The 21,075-nt window shown below is 36.0% G+C and overlaps 1 non-coding gene and 2 pseudogenes across 1 annotated transcript; 2 read left to right on the forward strand and 1 right to left on the reverse strand.

Moving 5' to 3' along the window:
- The first annotated feature begins 307 nt into the window (after positions 1-307).
- On the forward strand, positions 308-17,917 carry LOC132612832 (TMV resistance protein N-like; annotated as a pseudogene).
- On the reverse strand, positions 12,117-12,222 carry LOC132616362 (small nucleolar RNA R71). The gene has a single exon (XR_009573148.1). It is a non-coding gene; the product is annotated as a small nucleolar RNA R71 (small nucleolar RNA).
- Positions 17,918-18,114: 197 nt separating the features above from the next.
- Positions 18,115-19,866, forward strand: LOC132612833 (nudix hydrolase 21, chloroplastic-like; annotated as a pseudogene).
- The last annotated feature ends 1,209 nt before the right edge of the window (positions 19,867-21,075 follow it).

The following is a 21,075-nucleotide window of genomic DNA, read 5'->3' on the forward strand; positions in this document are numbered from 1 at the left end:
TATAAACACTTTTTATATAATTTTATACAAGGTTGCTACATTATGTATAATGCTTTTCCTTGTATAATGTTCTATAGTATATTATATTGGTTTAGGCTGCATATTTCTTATCCTTTTACAAAAACCCCTCCCCACCAAAAAAGAAAAAAAATAAAGAAGGAGAAGAAGGTCTTAAGTTTAGAGAAAGGGAAAGCAAAGGAAAAATGAGCATGCAACCCCCTTCTTCCCCAAAAAGGAAAGAAGTGAAAATACAGATCCAATTGGAATTTTTCTGTTGGAATAGCATAACAAGGTACCCCAATTTTTGTTAACATTTTCCTCCTCCTCCTCTATTCTTTCTTTTTATATGAAATTACAGTTGTGTTGATTCTTCTTTTACAAAACTTTGATATTTTTTTTTTTTACTTTCCATCTGCGCAAAGAAAAGTAGGACAATTAGTGCTTTTAAATTACATTTGTTTGGGGGGTTGTTGATTCTTGTCGGAGGAAGTATTTTTATAAAGGGTTTTAAAATATAAAGAATAAACATGTTAAGAAGCCAAGAGTTCAACATTTGCTGTATATATATTAAAAAATAATTTTAATTTTGTATAAACAGTAATATAATTTTTCACGGAAGGGGACCATTTTTGAAGTCAACTGAGGAAGAAAGCCACTAAACATATTTTACACTTTTAAAAATACAGGCTCACTTTTTTCATGGATAAATTAGTGAGTAATGATTAAGGAGAGGGCCATGTAATTCATCCTTTTTTTTCTCCGAAAGTTTCTCTTTATCTCTAATTTGTAGCTTAATGGGCTTGTACTATTAGCTATCCATTGTGTATGTATTACAGTGGAGTTTTGGTGCAAGGAGGGTGTGTAGTCTTTGATGAAATTTCCTACTTCCTCCTATATTAAAGTTCTAAGAAATGTTATTCACATTACAATGGTTTCTTTAGGCATAATCATCGTACTATTCTAAAAGTGGGAAGGTCTGAATGTCAAAATTGGATTACTAAATTGGCCGTCAAAAGTGAGAAAGTTTCGAATGTCAAAGTTGAATTACTAAATTTTTCATCAAATATTAAACGATCATTTTGCCTTTACTTAAATTTTTTTACACCAAAAACCAAACTTATAGCCTGTTTGGCCAAGCTTATTTTCTCCTAAAAGTGCATATTTTTTCAATAAGTGCTTCTTCTGGAGAATAGCAGAAACAGTTTTTCAGAAGCTAAAAAAAATGGCTTCTGCCCAGAAACACTTTTTTGACAAGCACTTTTGAAAAAAATACATTTCGAAGTATTTTTTAAAAGTTTGGCTAAATATTAATTGCTACTCAAAAATATTTTTTAAATTAATTAGCCAAACACAAATTATTTTTCGCTAAAAGTTTTTTTTTTTTACTATTAAAAAAATCACTTTTTAAAATAAGCTGATTTTAGAAGCTGCCAGGCAGACTATTATTCAATGCTTTGAACTTTCATCTTCCAATACATATCCTAACGGTGCAATTTATTGCCTACTTAATCCGTTGGATTTCTTTCGGCTTCTAACTTTTGGACTAATATAGCTTTTGGGAAGTTGAAGTAATTCTACATACTACATAGTACTTGTGTTAGTCTTTTCTGATCCTTTATTTGTTAAATTATGCTCAAATATCGAAAAGTGCACAAATGATTAAGCAGTTATTCTTTCTCTAAAACCATCGTCAATTGAAGAAATCCTCTTTCCCGTAGAACCCATTGTTCTTTTAATTTAGCATATCTCTACCCACCATTTGCGATGCGAAGAAAATACCAATCTACAAGTGACAAATGAGGTAAATTAATTTTCTTTTTTCTGTTATTTTCAAAGGAGAGTTTTGCTAGTTGATTACCCTACTCTCCTTGCTAATTCTATTTCTTTTCTTATGTTTTTCCCTTCATAGTTTTTTAAACCTTACTCAATAATTTAATTCTTGTAATGTTGTTCATTTTCTGTTTCCCCCCTCAATTTCCATGCTTGTCTTTTTATTTCTCATTGTATAATTTGATAGCAGTAGCTTCGTTTTATTATTGTGTTTGATGTGCGAATACATCATTTGCAGTTGTGAGGTTCATTTTTTTTTTCCTTAATGGAAGGATTTTATTTAATTTTAAGGTTCGTCTCTAGATGTATGATACAGTTCCATTAGCAGCTCGATCAAAAGAAGGAGATGCTTCAAAAACATGAAGATTGTTGCTTTCCACCCCTTGTCCCATAGTCTTACTTCCGAGTTCCGCCAGTCGTGATGTTCATGCGCTTTTAGCATAACTTTCAAATAGTCATATAATAAGTTAGCTATCACACTTGAGATGACCATTATTTGGTACATTAAACATACATGAGCTTGTATTTCATTAGCTTTTACAAATTATACGTAGAAGCCATTGTTGGTTAGGAAAAATTGGAGATTGGTCAAATAATAATCGTCAACAGGTTCTTTTTTAAACTGTCGAATAACGCTTTAATTAATGCATATGTACTATGTGTTCTAGAATAATTGTGTTATTATTATTTTAAGTACTTCATCGATTTTCTTTCATATTAACAGTCATCTTTTTATTTTACCTTAGACTAATGGAAGCAGAATAAATAAATTTTCAAGCTGAAGTTTGATAACCCAACATATCAAGTACTCATAACGTATTAGGAGTTGAATTGTTATTCTTTGTTATTTTCTCTTCTTCTCAATTGAATTTGAACCTTACTCATTTATCGTTTTGGTCGAAAGGATAAAATCCTTTGCTCCGCAATGGGTATCAGAATGATCATTTCAATTTAGGCTTAATTGCTGTTACAATTCGTCTATCAGGTTATTTGTGTTACTGTATCATAAAGTATTTATAAAGTAAATAGGTGATTCGGATATCCAATGTTTGTGTTCTGTCGGCTTTGCTTGGACTAGCTTATTTGGTATGCAATTTTTCCGTGACCGAAGTTCTTGTCATGACAAAGCACTTAAATCGTCAAAATGGAACTACACACAAGAACATCGTCTATAAAATTAAACGGTAATTTACATAAAGAAATCTTGTTGCTGCTTTAATAAGCACTTACAATTTTGCTTTTGGAAAAGTAACATTCTTTTGTTTTTCACTTTTCCATCCTGCACAAAGAAAATTGACCATTTGTGCTTTTAAGTAGTTGTTATCTTCGATTACAGTAAAGTCAAGTCGTCCTTTCGGTGATATAGAAATTGCTCGAATATTATCTTACTTTTACTCATTCAACATATTTTACCCTTTCAAACAAACAGGCTCACAATTTGTTGATTAAGGTTTCAATTTTTATCTGTTTTATTTAGATTTTTTTTATTAATCAATCATCAGTGCGTTGAAGACTGAGAAACATTTGAAGACTTTTTCGACTTTCATGTAAGATTAAAATAGAAAAAGCAACGTGGATAAATTGGTCAGAATTGATTAAGGAGAGGGCCATGTATGTGATTCACTTTTTCTTTCTCTTTCCAGAAAGAGATGGGCACGTTGGAGCAATAATACTTTTCAGAAAGTTCCTCTTTTTTTTTTTTTTTTCTTTTTTTCTTTGGAATTTGTAGCTTCATGGCCTTGTACTTTTAGCTGTCCATTGTGTACATATCATAGTGGAATTTTGGTGCAGGGAGGGTGGGTGGTCTTTGAAGGAATTTCCTACTTGCTTCTGTTAAAGGGCAGCCCGATGCACTAAGCTCTCGCTATGCGCGGGGTCCGGGGAAGGGTCGGACCACAAGGGTCTATTGTACGCAGTCTTACCTTGCATTTCTGCAAGAGGCTGTTTCCTCGGCTCGAACCCGTGACCTCTTGGTCACATGACAACAACTTTACCAGTTACGCCAAGGCTCCCCTTCAAAGTTCGAAGAAAACCCTGTAACAATAATAGTTCTAATCAGAGTGGAATGGAGCATTATGAAGTTGCTTAATTCACAGAAACATTCATCTTTCATTTTGATTCTATTTCTTCATCTTATTACCACAGGTCCAATCTATCCGCACAGTTTGTGTTTTCATTTTCAGATGTAACAATTGAATCCATGGCATCTGCTTCTTCTATTGCGAGTAATTCACAGTACCGTCCTTGATGGAAGTATGATGTCTTTCTAAGTTTTAGAGGCGAAGATACTCGCAAGACATTAACAGATCACTTGTACGAAGGTTTGAAAAACAAGGGAATATTCACCTTTCAAGACGAGAAAAGGATAGAGCATGGCGATTTGATCCCAGAAGAACTCTTGAAAGCTATCGAAGAGTCTCAAGTTGCCCTCGTCGTTTTCTCAAAGAATTATGCTACATCGAGGTGGTGCTTGAATGAACTAGTGAAGATAATGAAATGCAAGGAGGACAAAAATGTACAGACAGTCATACCGGTCTTCTATGATGTGGATCCATCACATGTTCGGAAGCAAACAGAGAGCTTTGCAGAAGCCTTTGCCAAACATGAATCGCAGTGTAAAGATGATGTTGAGGGAATGCAGAAGGTGAAAAGATGGAGGACTGCTCTAAGTGATGCCGCAGATCTAAAAGGTTGTGATATCCGTGACAGGTGAGTTAAAAACACATAGATTGAAACAGAAGGAATAATTTATGAAGACTAGCTACACGTACTATTCTACTATAGAACAAAGAGTCTGGACCTCAAAAATGAGTCAAACAGAATCTTAAATAAACTTTTCATATTTTCTGAAAAAAAGAATGATGGTTGATTATATATTTATATTTATATCAGTAAGAAGGGATAGTTCCTATCAATTTATTACTCAATGATACTTTTAGGTAGATAATATTCTGCTTGGTTTTTCAAGAGTTTGATTTATGTGCATAGTCCCTTTTATCATAACTATGGACTCTACAATGTGAAATACCACTTCTTATTCTTGACTTTTTTACCTGTATATGTCAGCAATATTCTTAGTTTTTGTAGGATTGAATCAGACTGTATTCAACATATTGTTGACCAAATTTCGTCCAAATTATGCCAGACTTCAGTATCTTATTTGCAAAATGTTGTGGGAATAGATACTCATTTAGAGAAAGTAAAATCCCTACTAGAGATGGAAATCAATGATGTTCGGATTGTGGGGATCTGGGGTATGGGTGGAGTCGGTAAAACGACAATAGCAAGGGCTATTTTTGATACAAACTCAAATCAATGTGATGGGGCTTGTTTCCTTGCGAATATTAAAGAAAACAAATGTGGAATGCATTCTCTGCAAAATATCCTTCTCTCTGAATTGTTAAGGGAAAAAGCTGATTACGTGAATAATAAGGAGGACGGAAAGCACCCGATGGCTCATAGACTTCGTTTTAAGAAGGTTTTGGTTGTGCTTGATGACATATATCACAGAGACCTTTTGGATTACCTAGCAGGGGATCTTGGTTGGTATGGTAAGGGTAGTAGGGTTATTGTAACAACTAGAGACAAGCATTTGATAGGAAAGAATGATGTAGTATATGAAGTGACTACACTACTTGACCATGATGCTATTCAGTTGTTCAATCAATATGCTTTCAAAGAAGAACTTCCAGATGAATGTTTTGAGAAGCTCTCATTGGAGGTTGTAAGTCATGCTAAAGGCCTTCCTTTAGCCCTGAAAGTGTGGGGTTCTTTCTTACATAAGAGGGACATAACTGAGTGGAGAAGTGCTAGAGAGCAAATGAAAATTAGCTCTAACTCAGAAATCATTGAAAAGCTCAAAATAAGCTATGATAGACTGGAGACCATACAACAGAGATATATTTCTAGATATAGCATGCTTCTTACGAGGGAAAGACAAAGATTACATCATGCAAATTCTTGAGAGCTGTTATTCTGGAGCAATTATCGGATTGAGAGTCCTAATTGACAAATCTCTCTTGTTCATCTCTAAATATGGGACGATTCAAATGCATGACTTAATACAAGATATGGGTAAATATATAGTGAAAATGCAAAAGGATCCGGGTGAACGTAGCAGACTATGGGGCGCTGAAGATTTAGAAGAAGTGATGGTCAACAATACAGTAAGTAGGCTAAATAAGGCAATAATATTCAATTTCTGGTTTTCATATTCCAAAGTCATATAGGTTCAATTCCAATCATCTGTCCCAATTTATGTGATACACTTTTCTTGATACACATAAATTGGGACGGATGGAGTATTACTTAATCTTTTTTTTTTTGATTAGGTAAAAGCATTTCATTCATAAACAGGGCCAAATAACTAACTATATACAAGGGGTATACCAAAAGTAAAGAATCTACAAAAAGACATGATTCTCTACAAACTCCACCCATTCTTCTATACAACAAGGAATTTTATGAGTGCACCAAAAGAAAATTAGTGATTGGAGACTACACCTAAGCTTACTGAAACTTGATTCTATCCCTTCAAAAGTCTCCTATTTCTCTCTCTCCAAACAATCCACATTAACGCAAGAGGGACCATGTTCCATGATCTACGTCTTCTTCTCCTTCTCCCTCTCCTCCAACGAAACATCAAATCTTTCACCGTCTTTGGCATCACCCAAGAAGTTTTGAACCACCTAAACATATCCCACCATAAGCTCATAGTAAAATCACAATGTAGATGAAGATGATCGACATCCTCGCCTGCCTTCTTGCACATGTAAAACCAACTGATGCAGACTGTCTTCCGCTTTCTAAGATTTTTCGCCATCAAGATCACCCCTCTAGTAGCTAGCCAAGAGAAAAAACAGACCTTCCTCGGCACCTGCGGAGTCCATACTACATTACACGGAAACCCAACATCCTCCCTAATCAAAAGTTTCTCATGAAAAGGATTTAATAGAGAAGGGAGAATTACTTAATCTGTTTAATCCAATATCATTTTTTGGATTAACATGAAATTAGTATGACATTTTATACATAATAAGGTAATAACTCAATAAGGGATTCATTTTACGATTGGTTATTTTTATTCAAAAAATTACTTCAATTAATTCGTTCTGTTATTGCATGAAAAACTTTTACACTTGACTCTAAACAAATTCTCAAAAAATGTATTTTTTGAAAGTAGAATTGTATAATTAATTGCACAAAGTATTTCTCTTAAGCAACATATTTCTTAAAAAAGATCCAACTAATATTATACCTTAAATTTTTATTAGTGGCTCTTCAAGAACTTCAAGTGTAATGATAAATATATAGTACAAAACATGACGAAACGTAGCACTGTGAGGAATGATAAAGTAGCCTGGTTTATTACGACATCTCGAGATAAATATACATTGTAAACTAATGATCTTTTTACCAGGGTACCAAGGCAATGGAAGCAATCTGGTTTAGTTATCATCAACAATTATGCTTTAGCAAAGAGGTCATGAAAAATATGAAAATGCGTAGGATATTATACATACGTTTGGAATGGTTCCGAGGTCCCATTACTTGCCATGATGGCTCTATTGAGTACCTGCCCAACAACTTGCGTTGGGTTTCCTGGAATTACTATCCTAGGCTTGTTCATCTAGAACTTTCTTGGAGTGAACTGCATCATTTATGGAAGGGAACAAAGGTACAATAGTTAAATTCTAGTTTATTTTAATCTTTATGTCATTTTTCTCCCAATACTTCCTATCATAATTTTGACTAAGAAGCTAACTCATTCAAACGTTTTCCTAGTAAGATGTGAGTCTCATCCTAAGCTTGTTTGTAGGGAGACAGAAGGAATACTTGTTAAAACATAAAGGGTACATTATGTACAACTATATTCTGGATCTAAAATGATATATAAGCTTTCAGAGATTGCTTTCGAATTTAACACTTTGTTTGTCCCATGCTATATTTGTCACGCCCCGGACTTGGGCCTGGGTGTAACACGGCACCTGGTGCCTAACTGTTGGACCGAGCGAATCATTCATGACTGAACTAAACTGCTGGAGCGGAATATAACTTATAAGCATACTAAGCTACTAAAAAGTCTGACTGAATATCATAATTATAAAATACTGTGATAAGTCTGAGAATATAAATGTGTAGCCAACACGGCGAACACAATATCTGGAAATATTGACTGACTGCTACTCTAGTCTATGAAGCCTCTGAAGAATACTGAAATACTAATTATTTATCGGGACAAGGCCCCGGCATACCTGACGGTCCAACATAACTGAATAAATGAAAAATAAAAGCAATGCCCGAAGGAAATTGGGGCTCACCAAGTAGTTGATACGAGTGAGGTCCTAACGAACAGATTTGTAGTCCTGTAAATCAGTACTTGCATCATGAAATGCAGGCCCCGTGCAAAAAGGGACGTAAGTACATTTGAATTGTACTTGTATGTAAAAACATCTGAAAGAATAAATAGGTGTGGGTGATCGGGGAAAGGACAACCCAAATCAATAAACATGAGATATACTGATATTGAAATTGAACTGAGCATAAGAATAACTGAACTGAACACCTTGACCGTAATCACAATTGCCCCTTACTGAATAATTGGGGAAATTGCCTGTTGTATCTGAATTCATTAACTGTGACTTGGGGTCCACACTCACTCACACACACACACACACACACACACACACACACACACACACACACACACATATATATATATATATATATATATATATATATATATATATATATATATAATTAACAGTGACCTCGGGTCCTTATATATAACTGTGACCTCAAGTCCATATATATAAATAGCTGTGTTCATCATTCTGCAGTTCTTAACATGGATTTTGAGAGTCATACTGTAGTACTGATATGGGATACTGAGAATTTCTATACTGAGATATGAAATCATATTGAGATTCTGATATGGAGTACTGAACTAAACTGAGACATGGATTCATGAACTATTCATGGGATTTAGAGTATTACTATGCATAAGCATTCTGTAGTCTATGACTAAGACTCATAGAATGTCAAACATGAGCATACACTGATTACGTACTGTGTTCACGATATTCGGAATGACAATCATGAACAACTACAAAACTATATCATCAAAGAATAGAAGTCCTGAAGCTTTTCATGAAACTAAGGCATAATCTCTATTTTTGATGCAATTCGTAGAAATCATGAAGAACGTGGCGTGTGGAAGAATAACGTTGTTCCCGCACGTAGAGAGTTATCCTTACCTACCTTTATCGCTCCAAAACTCGAAGAAAAATCTATACTTTGAAGAAGAAACCCAAAAACCTTCACTTGAACCTTTGAGAATGGTTTTCTTGGAAACCCTAAGATTGTAGCGTAGAATTTTGTTAATAACCATGTAGGAGTGTCAGAATTACTTAGAAATACATGGAGTAATAAAGACTTAGGGTTTTGTAGAAGTGAATATAGACTTAAATTGCAGAAATTAGCGTTTTAAAGCTGAGTTCTGCGTTTTTGGGGACCCTGGGCATCGCCGCACCAACGCACAAAACTTTCTGGAATTGACAGCTTTGTCATGCTATGGCTGGGCGTCGCCCGACCATAGCTCAAAACTTTCTGCACGTACACCCGATGGTAAAATGGTCATAACTCCTTGTAGAAAACTCTGATCGATCTGATCTTTATACGGTTGGAAAGGTATTTTAAAGGGCTACAACTTTCATCAAGGAAGTTTTCCCAAATTCCCAACTAATAAAGGGCTTAGGCTCGCTTGAAGTGACGTCTTGTGAAAACTCACTGGAAAACATGGTTCGTAGTGTAGCTTCCAACAATTCTTATGCCTTTTATAGGTTTCAAAACACTTCCTACGCCTCCCAACTTGGTTCCGTTATACCCCCATATTACGAGTCAATCCTTAGCCCGAAGGCATGAGATGTTACAATATTACACTTCTTTAAAGAGACAAATATTTTTCTCTCTGGCTACGATTTTCTTCAATTATTTCTAAATAAATTGAATATTATTTTGTATTTTTGCAGAACATTAAAAACTCCCCTAAATTTGGTATGTTTTATTTATTGGAGACCTAAACTTAAGTTGTCTTAATTACTCTCTTGGTTATCATTTATACTCCGAACGAGCCTCAGGTTGAGATAATGCCACCACGTGGTATTTTTTTTGAAATAAAATATGTGCTTTAACCTTTTTAAGTTTTGAACCAAAATTTTAAAGTACATGCTAGAACTCCATTAGTTGGGTGATGTGCGGTGAATTTCGGCACATTTTATGTCTTTTTCACTAGAAGTGTTGCTTGTTTTTAAGTGCTTTTACATTGTTTCTTATGTTATTTTGGTGTTTTGTAGGGTTGGTTGACTAAGGAACGGAAATGATAAGAAATGCTGAAAAAGGGACAACTTGGAGAAAAAGGACGGTCCGTAACTCGAGTTACGGACCGTAACATGATCCGTACCCAGAGAGAAAGATCCAGATACGTGCCGCTATAAAGGACGGTCCATAACTCATGTTACGGGCTGTAACGTATACCGTAATCTGAAGGAAATTTTCAGTAAGAAGCCTAACTAGTGTCACATGTTACGCCCACAAGGACGGTCCGTAATGCAGGTTACAGGGCATAACGTCATAGCGTAATGCATTGGCCACTGAACACCGAAGCCATGATTCGCTGGAAGATACGGACCGTAACCTGTGTTACGGTCCGTCGCAAGAAGCCGTAACGGTTGACCTATATCAAGATGACAAAGGATGGAACCGAAGGATGGACCGTAACCTGTGTTACGGTCCATAACGATGCCGCGAAGGGTGTTTTTGTCCAGGACTTTGGCGCGATTTTTGGCCCTATAAATACTTAAAGTTAGGTTTTTAACATTTATTCTGATCTTTTGGGAGCATTAACTTTAAGCCTTGGATATTTGTGAAGTGGTTGGAGCATTTAAAGCACCAACTTCACCCTCATTCCACATTGTATTAGCATTGTAAGTACATTATGTTAACTTTTAAGCTTTCTTTGTTAACCAAAATGATGAGTAGCTAATTTTAATTCTAAGGTTGTGGACCCCATGATGGGTATTATGTGAATGAGTTTCTACTATTGATATATGCATAATGGTTGTTGGTATTTATTCTATCTTCGTGCGTTAGCGTTGGGTAATGATTGCAAGCATTAACCTAGGCCATTATACTAACTTTTCTTGGGAAAGAGAGTTAGTATTAGTAAGATTGAATAACAATGACTCGGAGCGTTAACCCTCGTTTAATAGACTAACTTAGGGATAAGAACAAGTCTAATTGGCATTATTGGTCGCTCTTCGAGTTCAACTCTTTCACATTTGGAAAAATCATAAAGAGGAAATACGGCCTAACTGTTGAGAAACATTAGGAAGTCCTTAAGAGATCAAGTGCATACTCTTAGAACAACCATTAGAAGTATATCACATTTAAACCTGAAGCATAATATCTAATCAAAGTGGGGAACACAACCTTAGTCTCTCTCTCGCATTAAGTACAATTTAATTCAAAGTATTCAATTACATTACACAACAAATATTTCAAACTATTCGGAATAGGATTAAAGCCTTTAAAGACTAGTATCACATACAATTAGTACCTTTTTCTCTCCATATTCCTTGTGGGATTCGACCCCAAACTTGTTTGGGTTATTATATTTGACAACAACCCCTTTATGCCACTCATAGGTGTAATTTGAGCGTATCAAATTTTGGCGCCGCTGCCGGGGAATACGGTTTTGAAATTACTGATTGTTGTGTACTTTTCTTTAAAACGTTTTCTATTCCATCACACCTTGTTTGCTGTTTTGGTGAACCAGGTGAACATGGCAAGAAGACATAATCGAAATCAAGGAAACCAAGGTGGGCTCCAAGTGAACCCTCCTGCACAAGAAGAGGAGGAATATGAGAATATATTTGCGGAATTCATCAATGAAGCTGATTATGCTTCTGCTGTGGTCCCTCCTAGGACTAGAAATGCTACTTTCAAAATTGATAGTTCTATCTATCAGCTGCTGAAACTTGAAGGTTATTTTCGAAATTCTTCAGAGGACTGTCCACTCCGACATTTGAAGAACTTCCTGCACGTATGTGCTCAACAATCTTAAGGTGTTGTTTCTGCTGATGCACTTCGGTTACGGGTTTTCAAATATTCCTTGGCTGGCCGAGCAAGGGAATGGTATGAAAAGCTTCCCAACAATTCTATTCATACCTGGAGCGAGCTAGCCAATACATTTATGAAGAAGTGGTTCCCACCGAGCAAAAAGGCTGAACTTCGAGATAAGATCTTTGAGTTCAAACAGCTCCCGAGGGAATAATTATATTCGGTATGGGAGCGGTTCAAGTACTATCTAGCTCAATCTCCAACTCACGAGTTTCCGAATGCTATTCTCACCGAGAAATTCTACAAGGGCTTAGATACAATGAATCAGATTACTGTCAATACTGCCGCAGGAGGATGCTTCATGGACAAGTCATTTATCAACATCACTCGTTTGCTTGATAAACTCACCACCCACAATCAAGCTTGGTATTCAACTGATAGTGAGAGTCTCTCTTATGGTAGTCCATCACTAGCTGTTGTTGCAAAAGAAAACCACGAGAGAGATCATGCCTTTGCTCAATTGCAAACCACGGTGGATCTATTGTCAAAGAAGTTGGCAGAAAAGGATGCACAAGGGGTAAATGTTGTTGAGGCGTTACCACCTCATCCACAGGGGATGTATCAAGTCCCTGAGGGGATGTACCAAGATGGGAAACAACATTATGAGGATGCTAATTATGTCAACAACTCCCAAGGGGGTTATCAAAGGCAAAATTATCAAGGTCCGGGCCATCACCCATAACAAAAGCCTCAACACCAATTGCAAGGGAACAATTATAGCAGAAATGATCAGGGAAATCCAAATCAAGGGAATTACAATAATAACAATTATGGCAACAAGAGATCTAACCCCTACATTCCACTAAGGGGGCAAGCATCAAGTTCCCAACAGTGGAGAGACAATTCAGCTAGCAACTCTGCTAGCAATGCTGCTAATGATTCTGCGGAGCTGAAAAGTATAATGCAGAAAATGCTAATGAATCAGGATAGAACTGAAAGTACAATAAAGGGAATGTCTCAAGTTCAACTGTCTCATTCAGCTGCCATTCAGAAGCTTGAATTGCAATTCAGAGATCTTTCCAGAGAATTGCATACTCCTCAACGTGGACAACTACCAAGTGAAACAGTTCCAAATCCGAAAGGTAGTGGGGTAAACTCTGTGGAGCATGTAGCTGCTATTAGAACCCGAAGTGGAAAAATACTTCAAGGTGTTGATAAAAAGGTGATTGATTTGGAGCCAATTGTTGAAGAAGAGGCACAACCTGATGTATCTAATGTTATTGTGGAGGAAGAAACAGAGGAGGAAGTCCCTATTATAGCTGAAGAGGAGCAAAATCTTGATAATCTCAAGGCACAAGGAGAAAAACATGAAAAGGGGAAGGAAAAACTTTCTGGCGCTCTACGCCCTTTGACTCAAATGTTCAAATCTTCACCGCCTTTTCCTCAAAGGCTAGTGAGGAAAACAGAAGATGACAAGTGTTTGCGATTTTATGATCAACTCAAGCAATTGACGATGAACATTCCTTTCATGGACGCTGTCCAAGAAATGCCTGAGTTTGCCAAGTATTTAAAGAATCTCTTAACAAAGAAGAAGAAGCCATTGAAACACGACACTATGGGTATCACTCATCGCGTCAGTGCTATTATTTTCAAGACCACAGTGCAAAAAAGGGAAGATCCTGGGGCATTCACCATTCCATGCACCATTGGGTTAAACTATTTCATCTTACTAAAAGTAATGGAGTTTCAACCAGTTCTTTTTACAGGCTTGGCCGGAAAAAGAAAAATACAATGTTGAAATAAATAGTCATTGGATCTAAAGAGGAAATAAAAATAAAACACAGTTGGAACACTACTACCTTGGCTAGATCATTTTTTTTATTTTGGATGAACATAATGAAATTCCAGCCAACATTTTTAGAGATTTGGCCGGGAAAAAGAAAAATACACTATTAGAATAAATAGTCATTGCATCTAAAGAAGAAATAAAAGAAATACACAATTTGGAAGTCAATTATTTTGACAAAAAAGATTTGTTTGGCTGAAAATAATGGAGTCGCAACCAAATACTATTGTATACATATTTTGGCCCAAAAAAACTACATTGTTTGAAAGAAATAGTCACTGCATCTAAAGAAGAAGAAGAAAAAAGAAATATGCAGTTGGAACTCCATTATTTTGGCCAAACTTTTCTGTTTGCTAAACATGGAGTTCTAGCCAAGTTTTTATTTGCTATAGATTTTGTCCCGAAAAAGAAAAAATATACAATTGAAACAAATAGCTATTACATCTAAAGAATAAAAGAGAAAAATGCTAATTTTGGTTAAAATGTGCATTGTATATTAAGAAGAAGCAAGAAGAGATATGCAAAGAAGCAAGAAGAGATATTGAAAAATATCCTACTTGGAAGCTAATTTCTAATTTCACACAAATTATTGCCACAAATTATTGTGTTGATTCTCATAAATGCCATTTTCGTCTAAGGGTAAGGGAGTAGATTTTTTAATAGTTACTTTTAGGAACGCTAGCAACAATTAAAATTCAATAACACGAAGGTCATTTGATGCCCACAAATACAAAATGAGAAGAAGAAAAGAAAGGAAATAATTTCTAGATTCATAGATAGCCCACTAGCCAAATCTAAATCCCGGGGAGCACCCTAATTTTATGATAATTCATTTACCTGGAATATTTTGTTGTTCTATCTCATTCTTTCTGTGTTCTGAATAGCAGCATTTGCCGTCTCTACGAGTGCTAGATCTCAAGGACTCTACAAGCCTAATGCGAACACCAGATTTCACAGGGATGCCAAATTTGGAGTATTTGTATCTGGGCAATTGTAGTAATCTTGAAGAGGTTCACCATTCCCTGGGGTATTGCAGAAAAGTCATTTGCTTAAATCTGGATAATTGTGAACGCCTTAAGAGGTTTCCATGTGTCAACGTGAAATCTGTTAAATATCTTAATCTACATCGTTGCTATAGTTTAGAGAAATTTCCAGAGATCCGGGGAAGAAGTAAGCTGGAGTTAAAGATTATCAAGCTGGAGTTAAGGATTATCATGGATGAATCTGGGATAAGGGAACTGCCATCATCTGTTCAGTATCTAACTCACATTACCAAGTTAGATTTGAACGATATGGAAAACCTTGTAAATCTTCCGAGCAACATTTCTAAGTTGAAAAGTTTGGTTAGTCTAAATGTATTGAATTGCTCACAATTTGAAAGCTTGCCAGAAGAGATAGGGGATTTAGAAAACTTGGAGATTCTGAATGCCAGCTATAATATAATCTCACAACCCCCGGCTTCAATTGTCCGCTTGAACAAGATTAAATCCTTGAGTTTTGCAAAACAAAAATCAGAAGTAGGCCTTGAAGATGAATTTGTGTTCCCTCAAGTGGCTGGAGGATTATGCTCATTGGAAACTTTGAATCTCAGTTACTGCAATCTAATAGATGGAGGACTTCCAGAAGACATTGGATCCTTATCCTCTTTGAAAGGGTTGAATATCAGTGGAAATAATTTTGAGCATTTGCCTCGAAGTATAGCCCAACTTGGTGCTCTTCAATCCTTGTACTTATCATATTGCAAGAGGCTTAAAGGGTTGTTGGATTTCATGGGGATGCCAAATTTGGAGACTTTGGATCTGTCAAATTGTATAAATCTTGAAGAGGTTCATCATTCCATAAGATTTTTTCAAAAGCTCTGTACATTAAAATTGACATATTATAAACGGCTTAAGAGGTTTCCAACTCTGTGCATCGATTCCCTTGAATATCTGAATCTGAAGGGGTGCTCTAGTTAGAAAATTTTCCAGATATCCTCGGAAGCATGAAAGTGGAATTTGAGATTCACATGCTAGGCGGTGTGATAAGGGATCTAGATTTGAGGGGCTTAGAAAATGTTGCAACACTTCCGAGCAGCATTTGTAAGTTGAAAAGTTTGGTTAATCTATACGTATCGGGTTGCTCTAAGCTCAAAAGTTTTCCAGAAGCTATAGGGGATTTAGAAAACTTGGAGCGGATTGATGTCGGAGATACTCTTATCTCACAACCTCCATCTTCCATTGTCCGGTTGAACAAGCTTACATTTTTTAGTTTTGCAAAACAAAAACCAGAAGTAAGCGTTGAAGATGGAGTGTACTTTGTGTTCCCTCCAGTGAATGACGAATTACGCTCATTGAGAATTCTGAATCTCAATTACTGCGATCTAATAGATGGAGGACTTCCGGAAGACATTGGATGCTTATCATCTTTGAAAGAGTTGTATCTCTGTGGAAATAACTTTAAGCATTTGCCTCGAAGCATAGTACAGCTTAGTGGTCTTCGATTATTAGGCTTTTCATATGGGAAGAGTCTTAAGGAGCTGCTAGACTTAACGAGGATGCCAAATTTGAAGACTTTATATCTGTCAAATTGTATGAATCTTAAAGAGATTCATCATTCCCTGGGATCTTTAAAACAACTCTGTACATTAGAATTGACCAACTGTAAACGCCTTAAGAGGTTTCCAGCTCTATGCATCGATTCCTTTAAATATCTGAATCTGAAGGGGTGCTCTAGTTTAGAAATTTTTCCAGATATCCTCAGAAGCATGAAAATGGACTTTGGGATTCACTTGCTAGACAATGTGATGAGGCATCTAGATTTGAGGGGTTTAGAAAACCTTGTAAACTTCCGAGAAGCATCTGTAAGCGGAAAAGTTTGGTTAGTCTAGATGTATCGAATTGTTCAAAACTTGAAAGCTTTCCAGAAGCTATTGGGGATTTAGAAAACTTGAAGCGGCTTGATGCCGAAGATGCTCATCTCACAGCCTTCATCTTCTATTGTCCGGTTGAACAAGCTTAAATTCTTGAGTTTTTTCAAAACAAAAATCAGAATTAGTCCTTGAAGATGGTGTGTACTTTGTTTTCCCTCCGGTTAATGAAGGATTACGCTCATTGGGATTTATGAATCTCAGTTACTGGAATCTAATAGATAGAGGGCTTCCGGAAGACATTGGAAGCTTATCCTCTTTGAAAGAGCTGAATCTCAGGTTAAATAATTTTGACCAGTTGCCTCGAAGCATATCCTAACTTGGTACTCTTCGATCCTTGGATTTAACAGAGTGCAGAAGTCTTACGCAGCTGCCAGAACTTCCACCAGAATTAGATGAATTGCGTGTAGATTATTATATGGCTCTGAAAAGTATTCATAATTTAGCAACCAAGAAGAACTTACAGCATATGATCCTCACACCACTGTATGATGAGGATGATGCGTACAATGATTCGATCTACAATTTGTTTGTACAAACCCTGTTTCAGAATATCTCTTCCTTGCAGCATGATATCTCTGCTTCAGATTCCTTGTCACTAAGAGTGTTTACCACTGGGGGGGGGAGAATATCCTGAGTTGGTTCCACCATCGGGGAATTGATAGAAGTGTATCATTCAATTTGCCTGAAAACTGGTATGTACATGATAAGTTCTTGGGGTTTGCTGTATGTTACTCTGGAAGATTAATTGAAACCACAGCTCAATTATCTCTCTTATGTGATGATGGAGTGTCGTCGATGACCCAGAAACTTGCCTTATCTACCATCGAACATATTCTCCAGAATATACTTTCCATTGTTTCTTGGTACCTCTTGCTGGCTTATGGGATACATCTAAGGCAAATGGAAAAACACCGAATGACTATGGGCTTATTAAGTTATCTTTTTCTGGAAAAATGAGGGAGTATGGATTTCGTCTGTTGTATAGAGATGAACTTGAGCTTGAGGTCGTATGGTACAATAATGATGAACTAACAGAACATTGCACTGGGATAACGAGCAGCAGATATCACAATAGTGAACACCATGATTCTGTGACCAATGAAGCCAATTTCTCCTCTTCTATGAAACAAAGGTCACATTATAATATTCTGGGAGAGTCGCCAGTCTCTTCAGAAATTTTGCAGCTCTTTCATGCAAACCCAGGAATTTAGCTTAAATATAGGTAATATACTACACGACTTGTTTTCTTTTTCTAGTTGGTAGTTAAATTGTGTTCTCTCTCTTTTTATGCAACTCTCTACTTCTATTAGCTACAACCTCTTCTTCCACATCTAATAAATTTTCTTCTCATTCATTTTTTTTCCTTTTTGTTTTCTTTCTTCTTCCCCCTATTTACAGGAGCTCATAAATGGCCAAATGGGTGATGTACAAACAACAATGCGTTTTGTCAATTGATTCTTCATCTTGTATCTGCTTGTATTGAGCCATGATTAGCAATGGTGAGTTATAGGATGTGAACAAGTTTAAATTCTCAATACTCAAGTCAGATCCTGGAATCATGCAACTTGCATCATATCTTGGTGCTCCGTCTTAATTCATTTACTGCAAGCCAGTATTCTGCTTTTTAGTGTACCAAGTTTCAGATTTTTACTTTGTTGTGTGATTTTCATGTGGAAAGATGTATCATAGATATAATGATTCACTGAGTTATCATTGGTAGATGAAGATGCCTTTGAAGTTCTTCTCATAAGTCCACAGAGAAAAGGCAAAGGGTTGCTATTCCCCAAAGATAGTGATTGATCCATAGGTTTGAAACTTCTTAATATATCATTTTGATGCTCTCTCTGACTGTTATATTAGAGGTAATTTTCCCCCCCTTAAAATACAAATATTTCTCTTGTTATGACAGGGAGGTTAGGAAAAAGATGAAGCAATTGAAGGTGCAGCAACACGTGAGACAGTGGAGGAAGCTGGAGTACGAGGGGATGTCGATGTTTGTTCTCCCTCGTAATCTCTTTCAGTTCTTTATACTATTCCCCCCCACTTCATACTATATGACAATATCTGACTAAAAATGGAGTTTGAGAAAGAAAAAGACTTTTGGCACGTAGCAAAAGTATCCTTTAGAACGTATGGTTTTAAACATGGCATTGAAATTTCTATGGCTCTAAAAGGACGTCATTAAAAGAAAAAATGAAAATAAAGCTACATAGTTTCTAAATATAGAAAAATATCTTCTTTTTGGAACAAACTAAAAGTCATAAAAAAATGGAACAGTGGGAGTACTTTCTTGAAGGAAAAAGGTGACAAAATAACCAACAGTGTCTGTGTTAACTTTTCTATTACATCAGATAATGATACTATACTAACTGTGGCTCATGACATTTCAATTTCTAGCCAAAAGTTACTTGGAAACCCTTTTCTCACTTCATGTACTAATTCATGATTGGATGTTGTGGTCGTTCCGAATTAGTAATATGTGATTGTCTTGTTGTCTGCTGACTTATTGACACTGATCTTGATAAAGTTAGCCTTTTATTTTGATTACTAATAAGTGGTTCTAACAAGTTTTATTCTGGTTTTGGATTGCTTTTGCAGAGCAAACTTAGAACATGGTACTTTGAGAACGGAACCAATGACACTGTCTATGAAGGGCACATGTTTCCTCTATTTGCAACAGAACAACCAGACTCTTGGCCTGAAAATGAGACTAGCAAAAGAACTTGGGTATGCAATAATTATTTCTTTTTTAAATTTCATTTTGAAATAGTCACATCTTAAGGTTGCTGACATGTAGCTTGTCAAAAACCCAATTGCAGATGAACGTGTGCAAAGAAAGAAAACTTTGCCAAAACAGCTGGATGAAAGAGGTGGTAGAGCTATTAGTAAGTCGTGTCACATCACAAAGCAAATGGACCAAAGGGGAACTATTTTCAGGAATCGAATATTGTAGCTCCAATGTAGAGCTCAAATAATTTCTATGCCACTACCAAGTTTTACTGAAGAAGCATAGTGTCAAATGAAAAGGGACTGTCGAGCTGCTAAGATGCAGTAAGGAACAATAACCATTCGCATAGCTCTCAGGATTGAACATGCTTGTTTGTTGAACTTATTGTAACAAGTTTTGTAATGTACACAGAATACTCCACAAGTGTACAGCGTATTAATACATCTCATTACTCATTAGAACTCCATATTCCTGTCCCTGAACTGCTTTAAGTCTCTGATCATTTAGGAGAATCTGATTCTTTGATTTGCTTTCTCGTAGTCCTATTAAATTGAATTTAATTCCACTAAGAATGACAATATTTAGTGACAATGATTGAACAGAGAATATGATATGGAGTAAAAATTTATATGGCCACTTTCAGGATCGGCCTCGAAAGTCTTCACAAAACAGGCAATGAACAGCAACAATAAAGTAGGGGTCCAATCTTTCGATTTTAGAATAAAACATGACGGCTATTATGCCACCCAGATTGTGGCTTTCGTAATCAAATGGGTAATTTATTTTTTTATTACATAGGGGGTAGGAGAAGGGGATTATAACGTGGGGATTCAAACTCTCACTAGAGACAATGGAGAATGTCCTTGTAGTATTATTCCAAGAATAAGAGCTATTTGTAGGTATACAAGTAAATCTATCTAAGGAAACAAAATTAGACAAATCCATAAATATCTCTAACTCTAGATATTTATCATACCCAACTTGTTACAAAGACAGTCCATCCGAGTTCTATTTAAAGCCTTCGTAAATATATCACCCAAATTGCTCTCCTATCTTCACATAGCCAGGAGAAATCATGTTCTCTGGAATCTTCTCATGGACAAAGTGACAATCAACCTCAATATCTTTCGTCCTTTTATGATAAACTGGATTTGAGGCACTATGCAGAGCAGCCTGATTATCACACCAAAGTTTTGCTAGAGACAAAGGCTTCAACCAACCTCATCTAAAAGGTGATGTATCCACAGTTAGAGATATTTAGGGATTTATCTGATTTTGTTTCCTTAGATTTATTTGTACACCTTCAAATAGCTCTTATTCTTAAATAATACTACGAGGAAATTCTCCATTGTCTCTATATTTTACAAAGATCAAATATCAAACTTCCATACTAGTATCATTTATCTACCATGAAACAAACGTCAAGAACCATTCCAACATTTATTTTTTCTCAAGGAAACAATATCCTTAATTTCAATGATCAACACCCTTTACTTTCTTCTAGATAAACTACACTAGTTTGTAAGGAATGATCTTTTTGTAGAGAAATATAGCAGAAGAAAAGTAAATCGGAGAAAACTTCTGCTAGCCCAAGATCGTTACTAAGATCGGAAGATTCAACTAAAGAAGAGGAAGCTATAG

Source organism: Lycium barbarum, chromosome 10 (genome assembly GCF_019175385.1).
Source record: "Lycium barbarum isolate Lr01 chromosome 10, ASM1917538v2, whole genome shotgun sequence".
Classification (NCBI taxonomy): Eukaryota; Viridiplantae; Streptophyta; class Magnoliopsida; order Solanales; family Solanaceae; genus Lycium; species Lycium barbarum.